This window comes from Macrotis lagotis, chromosome 8 (assembly GCF_037893015.1).
Source record: "Macrotis lagotis isolate mMagLag1 chromosome 8, bilby.v1.9.chrom.fasta, whole genome shotgun sequence".
Classification (NCBI taxonomy): Eukaryota; Metazoa; Chordata; class Mammalia; order Peramelemorphia; family Peramelidae; genus Macrotis; species Macrotis lagotis.
In genome coordinates this window covers 55,285,714-55,306,187 of record NC_133665.1, presented here as the reverse complement: position 1 = coordinate 55,306,187, position 20,474 = coordinate 55,285,714, and the positions used below count along the sequence as shown (strand labels likewise).

The 20,474-nt window shown below is 33.9% G+C and overlaps 1 protein-coding gene and 1 pseudogene across 1 annotated transcript in view; one reads left to right on the top strand and one right to left on the bottom strand.

The window, feature by feature from the left end:
- LOC141495601 (lipase maturation factor 1-like) overlaps positions 1-20,474 on the top strand; it is a 100,179-nt gene that overhangs the window by 22,411 nt on the left and 57,294 nt on the right. The gene's annotated exons all lie outside the window — the stretch shown is intronic.
- On the bottom strand, positions 1,193-2,429 carry LOC141495599 (E3 ubiquitin-protein ligase RNF13 pseudogene; annotated as a pseudogene).

Sequence of the window (20,474 nt, the reverse complement as noted above, 5' to 3'; positions counted from 1 at the left end):
GCCATTATCTGTGTGTGCACAAGCACATGTGTTTGTTCATACATGTGTATACATACATGATACAACTAATTATTTTTGCTATCATTAGGCAGAATTTCATAGCTTTTTAGAAAGGTTAAACCGTGCAAATTGTTTGTAATGCTTTGGTACAACATGTCAGCTAGAACTTAAACTGGAAAATGTGTTTATTAACTTTCAAACTTTCCCTCATACATGGCCATAAAAAATTCTCTATTTTCATTATACATGAGTCTTACTTCTTTCTACATGTTACAATGGCATATAGATTTATAATTTAGCTTTTCATAATATACTGTTAAAGTACATCATTTAAGTTCTGTTAAATATTTATAAGCACTCATTTTCAAATCAAATATTTGAAAAAACAATTTATGTACATAGTTTAAGAGATTAGCATAAGATGCTTTTTATTAAGAGGTATATATGATCAGAAGATCAACAGAACATTTGCTAAAATTTTAGTTAGTATTTCTGTGCAGTGTTGACTATCTTTTTGCTTTGGTCATTCATAAACACTCAATCCTTTAGTCCTGAAAATTAAGTCAGTATAAATGTGGGGCCATATTAGTTTAGCTAGCTGCTGGATCAAACTGATATTCAACACTATTAAATATGAGAACCGTCCTTAATATCAAAATTTTCTGCACTCCACCACAAACTGCTGTCTGCCTTAAAATACTATTTGTGAATAGGAAAAAATTCTGTTATTAAGTATTTCTATTTCATTTTGTAGTATTCTTGAGAAAAATACTGAATGGCCTAAATTGTCCACACTGAAGACAGTTTAGGGGACCCACAAGTTGATAGCAAACATTCTTAGAAATTGGGCTAGGCCATGCATGGTGTGGCAGCAGAATTCATTGTGGTAAATCATTCTATTTGTATACTGCAATTGAGTATTCACTGCAAGCCATAACTTGTAGTGGTTTTTCTTTTTAAACTTTTTGGCTATATTCCATTCCAAAAAGAGAATGATGCTTGAGGTTCAGCACCATGATAATGCTATGCTTTAGTACTAAGAAATATGCTTCTTGTGGATGAAAACCTGATTAAAAATATATACACATATACGTAATCTGATTAAACCATAGAACACGCTAAGATTCTTCTCTACGAAGTAAATGAGGGGGGATGGACAATCAAAGTATATACTTCAATAAACGGAAGATAAGCTGATCCATTTTTTTTATATAAGGTAAAAATAAGACAGAGTTGACATGCAAACCGTGTTTGCTATGTTGTAATCCCTTTCCCCATTGGGCTGCAGTTGAACAACCACACTCTCTTGATTCACTTCATTTTCCGCATCACTATTATCCATCTCCTCATTGTTGTCCTCTTCGTAGTCTGAGGATTCTGTCATATTCTGATGGGAATGAGATTCTGATAAAGCCCCAAATGACTGGGCATTAACAGAAACTAATGATCTAAGTAAAGGGGTGTGTTCCGAGACTTCATTCTCCACTTGACTACAATCCCTGTCAGAGTCTGAATCTCCTTGAGAGGGAACAACTTTTTGTTTACATACTGGACAGGTTTTTTTGGTTTTAGTTAGCCAAGGATCCACACATTTGCAGTGATATGCATGGGAACAAGGAAGGATTCTGAGTTTGTCTCCATCTTCATATTCATCTAGGCAAATGGCACATACGTCATGTTCATCTCCTTTCTTGAATTTATGTATAGTGAGTTTCTTAAGTTGATCTTTACGAAGTCGATTCCTTCTAGCTCTATGTCTGTCCTGAAAAAATTTTGTGATCATGAAGATGACAATCAAGATAAGACATATGCCCACAATGATGAGGAATGGTATTAAGTAGTATTCTAGAGGAAGGCTAAACTCTGGAACCAAAACAATATGGCCCCCTTTTTCATATGTGAATTCATCTTTAAGTGAATTAGCTGATGCCTCACCAATAAAGACAGAAGGAATGTCAATCTTCTTTAAAATACCAATGTTGTTGGATCCCATGCTAATTAGGACATCAGAATCAACATTGTGGACTATGGCTGCTTTATAACCTGCTTTCTGTGCATGTAAAACCTTAATTTCAAAATTACAATCAAGTCTTCTAATTAACACAATGAAGGCACTGGAGGAGTTGTCTTTCAGTGGTGGAGGTGCTATGGGTTCACAGGCATTCTCTGGTTTTGAGTTTATCAGAAATCCCTTTAACCCTTCAGTTGGAAGTCTATAACCAAATCTTGCTGGAAGGTCATCAAATGTTTGGGAGACATTTTCAAAATTATACGCTAAAATGTCTGCCTCCACAGGTAGCAGGTTAAAGAATGCAAACAGCTGAACAGTCAAAATAGTATATATCTGTGTGGCTGACAACATTAACATCCTTATAGATAACAGCATCTTAATCACCTGAGGGAGGAGGGGCTTCAGGGGGCGCGGCCCCGCCAGGCCCAGGGCGAATTCTTTCCGAGTGCCCACTCCAAGGGACCAGGAGAGCCTAGGTGGCGCCCATGCCCCCAGAGCTCGCTCTGCTCCTGCATGAAGCACGGCCCGCAGTATCGACTTTTAAAGAAGTTTATGATTTATGTGTTACTGGATGTTTTTGTATGTGTACTATATAAATGTTGTTAATTCTAGTTTATAGATAGAGTAGCCAAAGACTGCTCAGTTTATCAGATTTTCCATTAACAATCTCTTCTTATTATTTTCTTATTCTTTAGGACTCAAATTGCTGCTTGAGATTTTACTTGACTAAAATGTGATGTTTCAAGGCAGATTTACTTGAAGTCATAATTAACAAGTATAATTTAAGCTATTACCTTATGCATTATATAAAAACATATGCCTATACAGCACACATATATACTGCCTTGTACTCAAAGTACTCAAATAGATCTGCAGTCCCATTGATTTGGGAGTTCCTGCCAATGATGAAGATTATAACCCATTCATGCCTGCCCATCCTGTGTGTGACTCTTATCCATTAGTTTCACAGCAGTTATTCCCTCCAACATGGTAGAAATCTTTGATTTCTATTGACATTAGGAAAGAACCATAGTAATGTAGAATCATACATTTAAAACTGAAAAAGATCTTAGAGGTCATTGAATCCATTCTCATTTTACAGATGTCACACAGCTTGTTTGAAGCAGGGTCAGAGCCCAGGACTTCCTGACTTCCAAGTCTAGGATCCCACAACATCATGCTGTAATACTCAAAGAGAGAATCACTCTTTCTGACCTTCTGCCATCCCTTTTTATGACAACATGGCCAACTTATCTTTTCTTGCTGTCAAACAGTTCTTTGATGATGTACTTTACTCCTGTTTCTCAGAATTTATGATTGGTTATATGTTGCAGCTTAGCCATATTCACTGTGTGTATTTCTATTGCTTGTTGGAATACTCATTTTTAGTTCTTTGGAAGAAGTTGTATCCTATGTCTTGCTGTCATATAATAATACTGGTAGAATGTTAGTACTCCAAAGATAGGTCTTTAGTTTTATGGGGAGCTTGGTGTTAGTAAAGAGTTATGCATTTTTCAGTGCAACAATCAGGGACAATTTTGGACTGTCTGCAATGGAGAATATCATCTGTATCCAGATGAAGAACCATGGAGTTTGAACAAAGTCCAAGGACTATTTCCTTTAATTTAATCTTATTGTCTGATCTTGTTTATTTCTTATGCTTTATGTTTCTTCCTTAAGGGTATGATTTCTCTCTCATCACACTCAATTTGGATCAATATATAACATGGAAACAATGTAAAGACTGACAAATTGCCTTCTATGGTGGGGGGAGGAAGTAATATTAGGGGAAAAATTGTAAAACTCAAAATAAATAAAATCTTTAATAAAAAAAGAAAGATATAAAAAAAGAGTTATGTATTTCATGAAGGAAATCTAGTCCCCTTTCTTCATTTCAACTCTGGGGCTAATTCATCAACTACTTTTATTTTGTCCAAATAAACATACTATTGGATAAATTTTATGGAGTTTCCATTTAAATGTATGTTAAAATCTTGGCAATAGACATGTTTTATCTACTTGGTACTTTTGTTGTAAAAGAATTTGTAAGTCTGGTAACTAATCAAAGATTTTTTGGTAATAAATAAGCACAGATCTTATTTATTTATTTATTTAGCTTTTTGCAAGGCAAATGGGGTTAAGTGGCTTGCCCAAGGCCACACAGCTAGGTAATTTTAAGTGTCTGAGGCCGGATTTGAACCCAGGTACTCCTGACTCCAGGGCCGGTGCTCTATCCACTGCTCCACCTAGCCACCCTTAGATCTTATTTTCTTTATATCTTTTACTTAAATGTGAAATGGTGAAGATGTGGCTCATTGTTTTTTATTTTATTTTATTTTTATTTTTTTTTATTAAAGATATTGTTTGAGTTTTATAATTTTCTCCCAATCTTGCTTCCCTCCCCCCACCCCCACCCCACAGATAGCACTCCCTCAGTCTTTACTTTGTTTCCATGTTGTACCTTGATCCAAATTGGGTGTGATGAGAAAGAAATCATATCCTTAAAGAGAACAGAATTCTCAGAGCTAAGATCAGACAATAAGATATCTGGTTTTTTTTTTTCCAAATTAAAGGGAATAGTCCTTGTACTTTGTTCAAACTCCACAGCTCCTTATCTGGATACAGATGGTACTCTCCTTTGCAGACAGCCCAAAATTGTTCCCAGTTGTTGCACTGGATGTGGCTCATTGTTAAATATTACTTGCAAAAGTCTACTTGTTCCCCACTAATATCATCATTGAGAATGTCTTCAAATTATAATTCTCATAAAGAATTTGTATAGAAAGGAAGATAGGCAGTTAGGTCCGTAGTTATTGATTCTCCTGGTTACTGTCTTTTTTTTTCTTTTGGTATTAATAAGATTTTTTTTTTAAACCATTCCTTTTGGAAATTTTCCCCTCTTTTGGGCAGCTAAGTGGTGTAATAGAGCACCGACCCTGGAGTCAGGAGGACTTGAGTACAAATTTGGCCTCAGACACTTAATAATTACCTAGGTGTGTGACCTTGGGCAAGTCACTTAACCCATTGACCTGCAAAAATCAAAAATAAAATAAAACTGAAATTTTCCCCTCTTTCAAATTATGGGCAACTAAGTGGTACAGTGGATAGAGCATCAGGCCTGGAGTCAGGAGGATCTGAGTTTAACTGTGGCTTCAGGCATTTGACACTTAATAGCTGGCTGACCTTAACCCTTATTATCTTGAATCCAGAGCTACCTTCAGTCATCCTGATTCATATCTGGCCATTGGATCCATATGGCTGGAGAAGACAAAGTGAGTTGGTGACTTAACATAGCACCCTTCACTCAAATCCATTTTGCTTGCTTATCAATGGTATCACCTCATTGATGTCATGGTCTTGTTAGAGAACAAAGGACAAATATCATCATTTTGATCCCTCAGGACCCTCATATTGTGTCACCTCCTAGCTTTAATTTATTCTCTCTATATAATTGGTCCAATCTGACTGATTTTCCCATTTTTCTCTCTTTTTTTTAGTGTCATTTCTACTTCCTTTATAGCTATTTGTGGGACTATCATATTTAGGAACAATGAAACCATTGTCCTTGATGGAACAAACAGTTTGGCATGACTTTTGCAAATCTTTTTCATATTTCTTTTGTTTGTAGCCCTCATTCCACTTTTATTTTTGAATGTCCTTGAGATGATTTTGCTGTAGCTATCTTGCTAGATTTTCTTTTAATTGGTTTTACCATCCTCTTTGTTTTATGAAATAATGCCATTCTTTGGTTCTTTTCAAGAAGGAAGTATCAACAACAATCTATGAGTAGTGGTAGCTGACCCACTGGGGACCCAAGGACCTGTTCCAGTCAGGCAGTGTTCCTTCCCTCTTTCCCTTCCTTCCCTTCCCTTCCTCCCTTTCCCTCTGTCCACATGGGGAATCATGCTGAGTGCTCTGCCCAGAGGATGGATTTCTTGGAATAGAGTTTTGGAAAAATTCAGACTGGTAAGGGCCATTGAGATTCAACTGGAGCTACTTGAGTTTGCCTCAAACCCAAATCACTCTGGCTCTCATTGATTGACCAATTGTTATTTCCAATCATTCAGAGTCATACTTTGAATGATTGGAAATAACAATTGTTGTTGTTCTAGTTAGAAACAGGAAAGTCTTTCCCTCCCAAATTGATTTTTTTTGAGTGATAAAAGAAGCCATCTTTTGCCTCTTTTCTTATCTAGCCTAATCACTGAATTGTCTGAGACAAACTAAGTTCTGGGAAGGATCTGAGCTTTAAAAGTCCAAGGTCTCACAGTGTATCTGCGGCCATTTCCAGTCATTTTGATATATATCTTACCACTAGACCCAGATGGCTCTTAAGGAGAAAGCAAGACTGTTGCCTTTGCAGTTTTGCCTCATCTAAAGCCCGTTCATTTGCTAGTGAAGACTTTGATGCTGGGCAAAATGTAACTGGCTAAAGGTTTGGGTAGAAGATGAAAGAATTCTTATAAAAAAACAACACAAACACACACACACACACACACACACACAAACACACAAACACACCTCTTTTATGGAGTACCCCCAGGGAAAAGAGCAGAGATGAGGTAATGAGGGATATGTTGGGAATGGTAGTTGACAGAGGTTTATCTTTTCCAGGGAGGTGCAAGTATTTTACTCAAAGTTAATTGACCTTATCTCAAATTGAACAATGAGAACCTGAACTTCAGCAATGTTAAATTTAATATACTCAGTTAGTTTAGAGGGAACAGATTTAATTTTGAAACATTTTTCTGTCCAATATTTTCTCTACTTCAACATCAACTTCCTGACATCATTGGTCTTCTTTAAGAGCGAAGGACATTCAACAGCAATGTTATTCTTTTTTTTTAAGAAAGATTTTATTATTTTGAGTTTTACAATTTTCCCTCCCCCCACCCCCCACAGAAGGCATTCTGTTAGTCTTTACATTGATTCCATGTTATACAGTGATCTAAATTGAATGTGATGACAGAAAAATCATATCCTTAAGGAAGAAAAATAAAGTATGAGATAGTAAAATTACATAATAATATAACTTTTTTTTTCTAATTTGACAGTAATAGTCTTTGGTCTTTGTTCAAAGTCCATAATTCTTTCTCTGGATACAGATGGTATTCTCCATTACAGATAGCCCCAAATTGTCCCTGATTATTGCACTGCTGGAATGAGCAAGTCCATCAAGGTTGATCATCACCCCCATGTTGCTGTAGGATGTACAATGTTTTTCTGGTTCTGCTCATCAGCATCAGTTCATGCAAATCATTCCAGGCTTCCCTGAATTCCCATCCCTCCTGGTCTCTAATAGAACAATAATGTTCCATGACATACATACATATACCACAGTTTGTTAAGCCATTCCCCAGTTGAAGGATATTAACTTAATTTGATACAAAGAACTCCTGATAAATAACCTCTAGCAATGTAGGTCAGCCCTTTTTCTGTAACTTGTATTTGTAGAGAGTTGCCTGGAGTACTAAAAGGTCTGGGCCTACAGAATCAGTATGTATTAAAAATGGGGCTTAAATCTAAGACTTTTTAGTTGAGATACCAGCTTTCTATTTACTATGCCAAGTTACCTTTCATATGAAAAAATAGACCTGGTTAAATGAGATTAGTAAGGAAATTGCATTATACTGAACAGAAAAAAAAAAAGAAGAAAATCTAGTTATTAACAACATTATAAAGAAATGCTCTGAGGCACCTAGGTGGTGTGGTGGAGAGAGCACTGCTCCTGAAGTCAGGAGAAATTGAGTTCAAATCTGGCCTCAGACACTTAATAATTAGCTGGCTGTGTGGCCTTGGGCAAGTCACTTAATCCCATTGCCTTGGGGGAGAACCCCACAAAATGTTCTAAAGCACTTATAAGAGAAATACAAATTAAAATTACTTTAAGCTTTTTCTTCATACCCAACAGACTGACAAAATTATAATTGTTGGAGAGATTGTGTGAGAACAGGAGCATGTTGTACTGTTGGAATTATGAGTCAGTATATCCATTTTGGAAAACAAACTTTACTCCTCACTCTCATCCTATCACTCAAATATGTATTTTTTTTAGGTTTTTTTTGCAAGGCAAACGGGGTTAAGTGGCTTGCCCAAGGCCACACAGCCAGGTAATTATTAAGTGTCTGAGACCAGATTTGAACCCAGGTACTCTTGACTCCAGGGCCGGTGCTTTATCCACTACACCACCTAGCCTCCCTTGTATTTCTTTTTAATCAGCAATATTACTACTAGGCATATAATCTACAGACATTTTTAAAAAGGGAAATATTTAATATGCATACAAATATTTATAATAATTTTTTTGTGCTGGAAACAGTGGGTGCCTATCAACTGAAGAATGGCTGAACAAAGTATGGTCTATGAGTATAATGGAGTATTGTTATGCTGTAAGAAGTTGAGACAGGTAATTCTGAGAAACTGAAGAGGGCTTATATAAACTGTTAGAGAGTGAAGTAATCAGAACCAGGAGAACAATTTAGACAATGACTGTACCATTGTAAAGGAAAACAATTGTGAAATACTTAAGAATTCAGATTGATATGGTCACTGCAAGAAACTAATGAAGATTCATGATTTCTACTTCTTTGCAAAGAAATAATGGTCAAAATATGAGATATGAAATGTTATATTTTCAGATATGTCTGTTGTATGAAGATGTTTTGCTTGACTTTACTTATTTGTTACAAGGCAGGGTTGTTTTTTGAAGAGGGAGGGAGGAAGGCGATGGGAATTTATAGAATGCCAACAATGGTAATAAAAAATTAATAAAACATTAAAATAATATGAAAACACAACAGAAAGTTCAGAAGGGGCCACATATAAGCAGAAAATATTGGAAATACTCTATTGGATTTAACATACACTATGGAAAGTTTTTTATATCATACAATTCTCTTTTTTGTATGTGGAAATGTACATCTTTGTTGAGATTTATGAATTGATGGTAAAAATGGAGAACTTAAAAAAGTATATACTTTATTTGGTAGGCAATGGGGAAATGAGGTTTTTTTTTAATTAGAGGAGAATTTATAGTGGTGTATAGTTAGATTCCTTGAGTAGCAGAATGAAAGATTGGAAATCAGAAACTGAAGGGAGAAGATAGAAACAACCAAAGGAGGCTAAAATCAAAAGGAATCAGAGGCTATCTTGTGAAGAACTTGGAGAGGGGCTGGACTTGGCAGAATCCCAGGTTGCATTGCTAGACCAAACACCTGGGGGTGTCAATTGTGCTACAGTATTTGAAAATACTTTTCCAATTGGTTTCAATTGGTTTCCATTTGGTTTCAAATGTACATCATTTGTTTTATAATGCAACCAAATGCAATAGTAATTCTAATATCATTTACATTTTTCCTTTTAAGTATTGGATCTAAAATATTTTGTAATGCTTTGAAACTTTTGGAAAATTGCAGAGGTTTTAGAATTAGTTTTGGCTATTTGAAATAAAAATTCCATAACTGTTTTCATAAGGCCATGGAATTTGGACTCGAGGAAACTGAATCATCATCATCATCATCATCATCATCATCAAGGTCACAATGAAGATAGCAGAGCCTTCACTCAAATGAGATCTTCTGACTTCAAATCTGGAGCTCTTGCTACTATATTATCACCATCTCTACTAAATCAGAAATTAAAAAAAATTCATAGACCCAAATTTCTCCTTTTTCCATTTTAAGAAGTAGGAGAGAAAAAGAAATTCTTCCATCTTTCTCTCAACTTCTCCATAGAGTGAAATGGACTAAGTCCCTTTTGGTAACAAAAGAGTCAGAGTTTCTCTGAAAGTTTTCAGACTGAGCTGTTAAATTGCTGCTTGAGCAAAGACATGGGATTATTAGAAAAAAAAACTTGTTACAAGGCAGCAGTTGAATAATCTCATGAAAACTTTTGCCTCTCATTTCAGATGAAAGCCTACCCAGAAAAGGCAAGTTCTGATGTCCATCAAACCCCCAAATGCTTCTAAGTAGTGACTAGACCCAAGTCAGACTGCAGCCCAATTCACTCTGGTGCCTGCCCCTTCCACACAGAAGCTGCTGACCTAGAAGGGTCTTCCTCAGAGCCAACTGTCTTTATGGTTCTCAGCTGAAACTCTGGTAGTCAAAGCTGCATTCAAATTCTAACTAAATGGAAATGCCTGGAATAAGTGAAGTGAGATCCTCTGCTGGTACAAATAAGTATTAGTAGTAGTAGTAGAAGTAGTAGTAGTAGTAGTAGTAGTAGTAGTAGTAGTAGTAGTAGTAGTAGTAATAATAAATTCAGATTTGTAAAGTCTGTATATAATGCAAGCACACAGTACATACACACACATATATGCATGTGTGTATTTATATACACATGACATCACTGGGAGGTAGGTGCTATTATTATCCCTATTTTACAGGTGTGGAAACTAAGATTAAACTACTTGCCTTGGGTTTCACAACTAGCAAGCTCTGAGGCAAGCTTTTTTTATTTTTATGGCAAAGTCACACAGCTTAGGCAATTATTAAGTATCTGGGGTTGAATTTGAACTGAGGTCCTCCTGACTCCAGGGCTGGTGCTCTATCTACTGCACCACCTAGCTGCTCCCTGAGGCAAGCTTTTAACCTGTGCTACTGACCTGCCTTATCACATAATAGAATGCAGCATTGTATGAATCAATAATATAAATTCTAACTCTTTTGTAACTATTATTAGGGTTTACAAAGTATCTTCTACATGGCTGTCAGGCAACAAATATTTATTTTGTGCCAGGCATTGAGGATACAAGGAAAGGCAAAAAAACCCAGTCCTTGTCCTTAAAGTGCTCACCAGGAAACAACATGTAGAAAAATTATACTCGCAAAATAGATGAATTGTAAATAGAGGCTATTTTATCTCAACATTCTTGGGAGAAGGGTATTATTATTATTATTATTATTATTATTATTATTATTATTATTATTATTATTATACCCATTTCACAAATGAGGAAACATTGAGAGAGGTTAAAGGACTTGCTAATAGTTATATGGCTGCCCAGTGTCTGAGGCAGAATTTGAACCTCATGGCTCATAGACACTAAGACACTTTATATACTGTGACATCTAGCTGCCTGGAAACCATGTAAATGGTATCAAAAGTTGTCCTTACATAAAAGACATCTATGATACTCGATAAATGGATTATCTAAATATTCTTTCCAGTGCTCAAAATTCTTCTAATCCAAACATTTGGCAATATACTGTCAGGATAACCTATTACTTTTTCTCTCTAATTCTATAAACATTTATTAAACACTGAATGTGTATGACACTTCTAGGTTCTGATATTTACCTTTAACTACAAAATTATACCTTTAACTTACTTTCAAAATTATTTTTCTCTTCTCTAACTTACCTTCCACTCCTTTTGTGTAAACAAATTGCTTTAGTTTTCCTTAGTAAAATGTAAAAGCTTTTTTAAAAAAAAATGGCAATCATTACCATTTTTTCCCCTAGCAAAATTTCTGAAACTGGCAGATGGATTGATTGTACAATTGTTCTTTTTTGGGGGCCCTGATGTTTTTCTCATCTCTTGCTAGTTGCAGCAGTTAATACTAGATTACCCACCTGGTCTTTGCATTTTCTATCGTTCACTGACAGTTTTATCATCTAGGATTCAAGAGAAAAATACTGTTTTAATTAAACCCAAACTTGTAAATAGCAGATCTTTGAACACAGGGGAAGTTGTTGTCTCACAAAGGACACAGCTGGTAACTGAAGCTATGAGCACCTCTTTGAATAAGACCATGTGCCCCACAGACTGATTGAAAATCTATTAAAACAACCTGGGTAGGTGACTAAACCAACGACAGATGTGGATAAATCATTAACCAGCACTAGCATTGAGGTAGAAAATTTATTAAATACATTTTGTGACTCTCCTGGTAGGAATTGGATTTACTTAATCTAGGATCATAGCATTAGATAAGGAGATCATCTAAGTATATAACACCCTCATTTGACAGATGAAGAAATTGAGTCTTTGAGTGGGCTAAGTGACTCCATCAAGGTTTCATATTTAGTAATAAATAACAGAGCCAAAATTTGATCCAAGTTTAAAAAGGCAGGGGGGATAATAATACTCATCCTTATTTAAGAAATAGTGTTCTCAGGGGCATTGAAAAAACAAACCGAAATTTAAATATGATCAATCCCTCAACACTTTGGTTACCTTGCTTACTGACATGTTGAAATAGGTGGAATCTTTACACTTCCTCTATTTAGTAGTGATTTGGAACTAGCTAGATTAGATTTAGCTAAATGTCACTCTTGCTACAATTCTGTAGTTCAAAAAATATGTTGATGTGGCTATCTCATTTAGAGACTGCCTCTAATAAAAGTAATTGAAGAGGCTGTTAACAGTGATGCTAACCAGTTTTGAAGAGGTGTCTTTTTGTTACTTTTATTTAGTGCCTTCTCTTACTAGCATACAATAAGACCATTTTTTTTGAAAAATAAAAAACTTAGAAAAATGAAAAAAATGTTCTGATTGTGGTCTTCAAACACAGAAGAATGAGGACATTCCTAAACTTTTGAAAATGTAAGATAAGAAATTATTGAATCTGTGATATCTAATAAGTTTACCAAAACTTTTCAGGAGTCTAAGTAGATTTCTAAAGTTTAAGAAACATTTTCAATTATGTGAAAAATCTTTAGAATTTCATGAGAAAACTACTTTTTATTTTTAAGAAAATACTTTTTAGAATTTAAAAGTAAAAGTAGAGGACCTGTTTTCTAGGACACAATGGCATAATTTTAATTGCCAAATTTTAATGGCAGTAACAGATGATAGCCTGATTTGTTTGAACCTTTCAGGTATTTGACAAAAAATAAGATTTCTATCAGTGCTCATCATATTCAACTCTGAAAATTATTCCTCTGGGTTTCTTTTTTTTTGTGTTATATATCTTTTCTTTTTTAAATGTTCTCTCTCCTAACTCTTGTTTTCAAATTCTTTCCATCTCTTTATTTCTTATTATATGGAAAGTAAAATATTTCTTAATGGTTGTTTTTACTGAATGTTTAATCTTCCTTTTTTATGGAATTATGAAAAAAGAACTTTAGACTAGAAATCAGAAAATCTGGGTTATAAATCTGATTCTGATTCTTATTGGTTATGTGACCTTGGACAAATCAACTCATTCTTCATTGACTTTATTTTTCTTTTTTGTATAATGAGTTTGACCAGATCATCTTTAAGATTACTGGTCCTAAAATTCTGATTCTCAAGAAATGCATTGTTTTTTTTTTCAATTTAGTTTGTTTGAAAAGTAATTTTCTCCTTTGTGCACCTCTTCTTAGAAAGCATCCTGATTTAATAAAAAAAAGTCAGTTCACTAAATATATTCTAATGGTCTCAAACAATACCTTAAAGAAGGACACCATGCTCATTGAGATTTTAGTTCCCTTTTCTGTCCTCAAATAAAAGATATTAGAATATTTTTTCACTGTTATATAAGAAAGCAATGCAAAGGTAGTATTGTCTTGGATTTCTATAGAGCATTCTATTTGTTCCCTAATTCTTTCCTTTTACTTTTTATTTTTTCTCTCCTTTTCTGCAAAAGGGTTCAGCAACATCTAGATAAAATATAAAATTGAAATAAACAAATGATGTTCAAATGCCAAGTCTCAGGTAATGACTTACCCAAGAACATAGTGTCATATCCTGCTTAAGAAAGAAAGAAATGACTTGCGTGAATAAAATTAGATAAACTCCTAGTTAAAGGAAAGGCATTATCTGGCTGAGTCTATAGAAGTAACATCCAAATTGGGAAATAAACAAAAACCACAAAGTCAGACCAAATTGGTACTATGGTGTTTACAAAGTGCTAAAATTCAAAGGACTTAGATAACATTGCCAGAACATAAATTCAAGTTGAGAAGTCCAGAGGAGAAAGGTGGAAAAAATTCAGAGAATTGTGAGTAGTAGCTTATTTAGTTCATTTTCTTTATCCTTTTTTAGCCACTGATAAGATGGTTCAGTATGTGATAAAGTCCAAATATTTTAGGGAGTACCTATGTTGATGAGAGTTCTCATTTATTGAAGAACTGAAAAGTGATATTTTTTTTTCTTCAAGAAATATGTAGAGATATAGTCATTTTGTTGTTTTGGGAACATTTATGTCCATAAAATATTTTATTATATAATACAATTAAAAGAATAGCTTATTCAGGAAGTAATTACAGATTTAATAATGAATTTTTCTTCTGAATGTTTTCTATTTGTTACCTAGGGAAGTATGAACTGTGGAACTTTGAGCAATCAAGCATCTCTTGGACAATATATATGAATTTGGTGATTTATTTGAAAATATAGTTAATCTAATTTCTGGATTTATTGTCTTTAGATAGGCATATACAGAAAGTACTAATTTTCAGAAAAACAGTAGAGAACATAACTTTTGCCCCCTCACTTCCTTCCCCCCCCCAAAAAAAAACCCACACATAACACACTCCAAATTTAATGGTACAGTTTTTGCCACATGGAACTTTATTTCATCAGGCTTATATTATTAGAAGTTTCTGTTTCTTCATTTTTAATCATATTTGTGTACTTCAGAAAAATTGAAGATTTGTCTTGATTGAGGCCGCATTTTTAAATTTAATCTATTTCCAAACAAAACAATTGCTTTAACCTGCTGCAGAAACCAAATGAAATTGAAGCAGAGAAGAAACAAGGAGTATCAGAGACTTTCTTCTTGCTAAGTCCTTGGCAATATGTTGGAAGAAGGCTATATTTGGCAGAATCCCAGACTATATTCCTAGACCAAACATGTAAATATGGTTTGTATTTTTTAGCACTTGAAAACTTTTTCCCCCAACATTAGTATAGTTTAAAATAATCTGGTCTAATAAGATAGTAGGGGTATTGTTTTATGTAAATTTTACCTTTCAAATATTGCTTCCAGGCTGCAAGAATTGGTGGCAGCCAAATTCTTTCAGATTTTTTTCTTAAAAATACATTTTAATGGATATCTTTTGTTTTTACATCCCCTACATTTCTCACTATGATTTCTCTTCCAATCCCCTACCAGAGAGCCAAGAAAAAAGAAGACAAAATGATTCATTAAAAACTAGCCAACTTATTGAAAAAGTCTGGTGTTATCTGAGATGTTATATGACTTTTTTTGGGGGGGTTTGCAGGGCAATGGGGTTAAGTCACTACCCTCAGAAGAGAGGGTAGGAGGTGGAGAAATATCTTCTCAATTCTTTACTTTGGGGACAAACAGCTAATGTTACAATTTTTCAGGATTCAGTTATTTTGGTGTTTTTTCCATTTACATGATTGAAATAATTATTTTTCTGTTTCTACTTACTTCACTTTGCATCAACTCATATAAGTCTCTCCATGCTATTATTCATTCATCACATCTTATTGTTACAGCACAGTAATACTCTACTACATTCACACACTACAATTTGTTTAGCAGTTCTCAGTTAATGAGCAGTTTTGCTTTTGGTTCTCTGCTACCACAAAAAAGTGCTGCTGCAAATATTATGGTGTATATGAGACCTTTCTGTTATTGATCTTCTTGGAGTAAATCTTGCTAGCTGTGAAATCTCTGGGCCAATGAGTATAGGCATTTTATTCATGCTGCATAATGGCTGTAGAATTTCCAGAATGGCTGGACCAATTCGAGGCTCTCTTATATGTTTAGTGTACCCTTCTTTCCACAACCTTTCCCATTTTGACTATTCCCCTCTTTGCTAATCTAGTTTCATTACTTTTGTTGAAACAAAAATTTCAAAGTCACATTTTCAAATTCACATGGAAAATTTTGATTCCCTCTTTTTTAATTTTTTGTATTTGTTTTTCTTTTTTGTTTGGTTAAAAACTCACCTTCTAGTATGACAGGTCAGAGATATGAAATGCCTCTCTTCCAGTTTTTTATGATATTTAATATTTATTTCACATACTCATTTTGAATTTATTTTGGAGCCTGACACAGGGATTGCTCCAAAATTAATTTCTGCCAGACTTTTCCAAGCAATTCTTGTTAAATAGGAAATTCTTTCCTATATTTTGTGATTTTTAATACCGTGTGATAGAGTTTGATTATCTTATTCTTCCTTGTTTGGTATATTCTGTTGAACTACTTTTCCCTAACATTAGCATAATTTAAAATAATCTGGTCTAATAAGATAGTAGGGTTATTTTTTCCATTTTTCCATTTTTAAACCAAATAGTTTTGAGATGATTATTACCTTATAATTAGTAACCTTATAATATAATTTGGTATTAGAAAATGGTATTCCCTCTTCATGTCTACTTTTCTCATTATTCCCTTTGATATTCTAGATCTTTTATTCATTATAATTAACTTTGCTGTTATTTTTTGTCTAGCTCTTTAAAGCATCTTTGGTAGTTTGACATAGCATTTAATTTTTATCATGTTGACATGGGCCCACCATGAACACCCATTGATTCTTTTAGTAATTTAAATTTTTCTTGATTTTTAAAAGTTTGATAAAATTCTTTTGTCAACCCAGTTGGATCACATTTTTTTTGTTTATTGGTTCTTTAAATTTAGTTTATTTTCCTTTTTAAAATTATTGTGGGGCAGCTAGGTGGCGCAGTGGATAAAGCACCAGCCCAGGAGTCAGGAGTACCTGGGTTCAAATTTGGTCTCAGACACTTAATAATTACCTAGCAGTGTGGCCTTGGGCAAGCCACTTAACCCCATTTGCCTTGCAAAAATCTAAATATATACATATATATATATATATATATATATATATATATATATATATATATATATATATAGTATTATTTAATTCTCTAGTTAAATTTCTTTTAACTTTTTTATATTTTTCCAGATTTTCAGTTTTGAATTCTCAGGGTTTTTTGATTATTAAATTATTTAACACATTATTTTTGAGAGTTAGTTTTGTATTTTCATTCATTTGTGTCTTTTTTATTTTTCAAAATGATTATTTGATTTCCTTTTTTCTTTTCAGCCAATAGTTTAATTTACCTTGTTTAAATTACTTTGATATAACCTTATTCTCATAGATTTTCTTTCTCATTCTCCATTTTCATTTGTCAACTCTTTCCCTAGTTTGGGGATTTCAGTTTTATTAGTAATTTCCTTTTTTTTGTTTAAATATTTATTTAACTATTTCCTCCCTATTTTGGTTCGAAATCCTTGCACCTTTTTTCCTTTCCAACTAATTATATTTTAGGTTTTTTTCCTGTGCCTTTTTTTAAGAAATTTTTCTTTGCTTTGTTCTCTTCATCGATTCTCTTCCTTTCTGGTATATTTTAAAAATTCATTCTTTTGGTCTATATCCTTTTTCTTTAATCAGTTTGTCTTCCTCAAAGGTTAAAGTTTTTTAAGTACTGGGTTTGAACTTTCTTTTGAACCAGTTCTGTAATATTGCATTTATAGTTGTCCTTGCTTCACTTTTAGAAGTATCAAATCAGAAGGAAAGTAAAATGTATAGAAGCAGCGCTGCTGGATATAATTAGTTTGTGAATTTGTTTTGCTTGACTATGCATATTTGCTTTAAAGAGTTTTTTTCTCATTTCAGAGTGGTGTGGTAACTTGAAGGGAGGGAGTGAATGACAAGATATTTGCTAAAAAAAGGAAAGGAAAGAAAAATTATAAAATTATCTTGTTTACTTTTACCATTATTGCCTTTTACTTTTCTTCTATCAATTTTTCCTTCATTTCAATACTTTCGTGTTACAGAATTGTAATTTGTAAAATTGTATTCTCTTTCAGTTCTTGTTATTCTACTAATTGAATTTTTAAATTTTTCCCTTCAAAAACTATAAATTTTGATCTATTCATTCCCAATTTCTTATCTTGTACATTTATCCTGTAAATTAGGAGTGTCCAATCTTAGTCCAAGAAAAACTCCTCAAGGGCTGCCTAAAGAATTCAATGTATATTCATGAATACAATGAAACCTACAACATCAAGAGCACAGTAACAAATTTATATAACCTTGGGCCTGTAGATTAGACACTGCTATAAATCTTTCTGCAGTTTTTTGTTCTATCCTTTTGGATTCTGTGTTTAATTGGTAATTTGTTCATTTTCCTTTTTCCTGTAATATTTTAAAAACAAATTTATATTGCTTTTCATTTTTATTTCACTAAATTTTCTCACTCTATAATTTCTTTTTTTGTCTTTTAAGAGAACATAAAGAATATTTTGAAAAATAATAAAAAGATGAAAAGGAAAAAAGTCAGAAAAAGAAATCAATCATTGAAAAAAATTGGAAAATATATGTAATATTCAACACCAACTGCAAAGGAGTGAGGGAAGATATCTTTTAATATCTCTTCTTTGAATCATACTCATTCTTTGTAATTTTACAAATTTGCTCTCAATTGTTTTGTAAAGCTTTTTCCTATTTCTATTGTGATATTCTTTGTATATGTTGTTTTCTTGGTTCTGCTTATTTCACTCTATATCAGTTCATGCTAATGTTTCTGTGCTTCTCTATATTCATTATATTTATTGTTCAGTATAGTACAGTGGTATTCCACTATATTTATGTACTGCATTTTATATTGCTCTTCCTCAATGAGCATGTATTTTTTTTTCTACTTATTTATAATCACTAAAATATGCTGCCACAAATATTATGGTATATGTGAGGAATATGGGGGTGTTTGAGTTCTACAAGAATGTGAAGGGAGGATTGTTAGTTTACATTACAAAAACTACACTACAAAAACTGATTAAGATTGCCCCTCCTACTTTTAAGTTAACCTGGAGACTTGACATTTTCCTTTGCACATGCTCAAGGAGATCTAGCTGTTCTTCCTCATTAATATAATGAGCAGGGGAGGGGAGGGGGGGATGATATATGGGTAACAATGTAACATTTAGATTGTGACCCCAGCCTATGATTGGCATGAGGGGGCAGGAACAAGGTCTTTCTTTTTTTCTTTTTTTTAATTAAAGATTTTATTTATTTTGAGTTTTATATTTTTCCCCCAATCTTACTTCCCTCCACCCACCACTCACAGAAAGCAATTTGTCAGTCTTTACATTGTTTTCATGTTATACATTGATCTAAATTGAGTGTGATGAGAGAGAAATCATATCCTTTAGGAAGAAACATAAAGTATAAGAGATAACAAGATCAGACAATAAGATATGGTTTTTTTCCCCCCAAATTAAGGGGAATAGTCCTTGGACTTTGTTCAAACTCCATGGTTCTTTATCTGGATACAGATGGTATTCTCCATTTGCAGACAGCCCCAAATTGTCCCTGATTGTTGCACTGATGAAATGAGTGTGTCCATCAAGGTTGATCATCACCTTCATGTTGCTGTTAGGGTGTACAGTGTTTTTCTGGTTCTGCTCATCTCACTCAGCATCAGTTCATGCAAATCCCTCCAGGCTTTCCTGAATTCCCGTCCCTCCTGGTTTCTAATAGAACAGTAGTATTACATGATATACATATACCACAGTTTGCTAAGCCATTCCCCAAATGAGGGACTTGATTTCCAATTCTTTGCTACCACAACAGGGTTGCTATGAATATTTTTGTACAAGTGATGTTTTTACCCTTTTTCATCATCTCTTCAGGGTATAGACCCAGTAGTGGTATTGCTGGATCAAAGGGTATGCACATTTTTGTTGCCCTTTGGGCGGAAGGAACAAGATCATTCAAAGGAGCATAAAAGACCTTGCATTTTGGGATTTCCTTGTCCCCTTTCCCACCTTGAGAGCTGTGCCATTTTGTTAAGACAGCTTAATAAAAAAACATTTTAACCCCCTTGGACTAAATATTCATGACCCATTTATAACAGTATATATTTTAACCCTTTGTTCTTATCAATGACCTTCTTGGGGTTTCTATCTGTTAATTATCTTTGGGACAAAAGTTCTTTATGACCTTGTGAACCATAGCGTGGCAGACACTTTTATCCTCCAGTATCTCTCAAAGTCTGTCCAAGTTCATGTTCATTATTTCCATGATTCCATATATTTACCTCATTTTTTGCTGTTCCCTTTTTCATTTTTGCTTTTAGTCTTTCCCAACTTTAGAGTCTTTTCCAGTGAGTCCCATCTTCTCATTAAAGCCACCAGAATATTTAAGTTTCAGCATCAGTATTTGACATTTCTGTGAATAGCCTGAATTAATTTCTTTAAGTAGTGATTGATTTGATCTCTGTGCTGATCAAGGGATTCTCAAGAATCTTCTCTAGCACCACAGTTCAAAGGAAGTTTGGTGGTGCTAAGCCTTCCTTATTGTACAACTCTCACAGCAATACATTGTTACTGACTATATGCATCTTTGTTGGAAAGATAGATATCTCTACTTTTTAGTATGTTGTCTAGATTTGCCATGCCTTTCCTTCCAAGGAGCAAACATCTTTTAATTTTGTATCTGCAGTTACCATCTGCATTATGATCTTTGAGCCCAAGAATATAAAATTTGACACTGCTTCCATTTCTTCTATCTCTTATTTTCCAGGAAATGATGAGACCAGT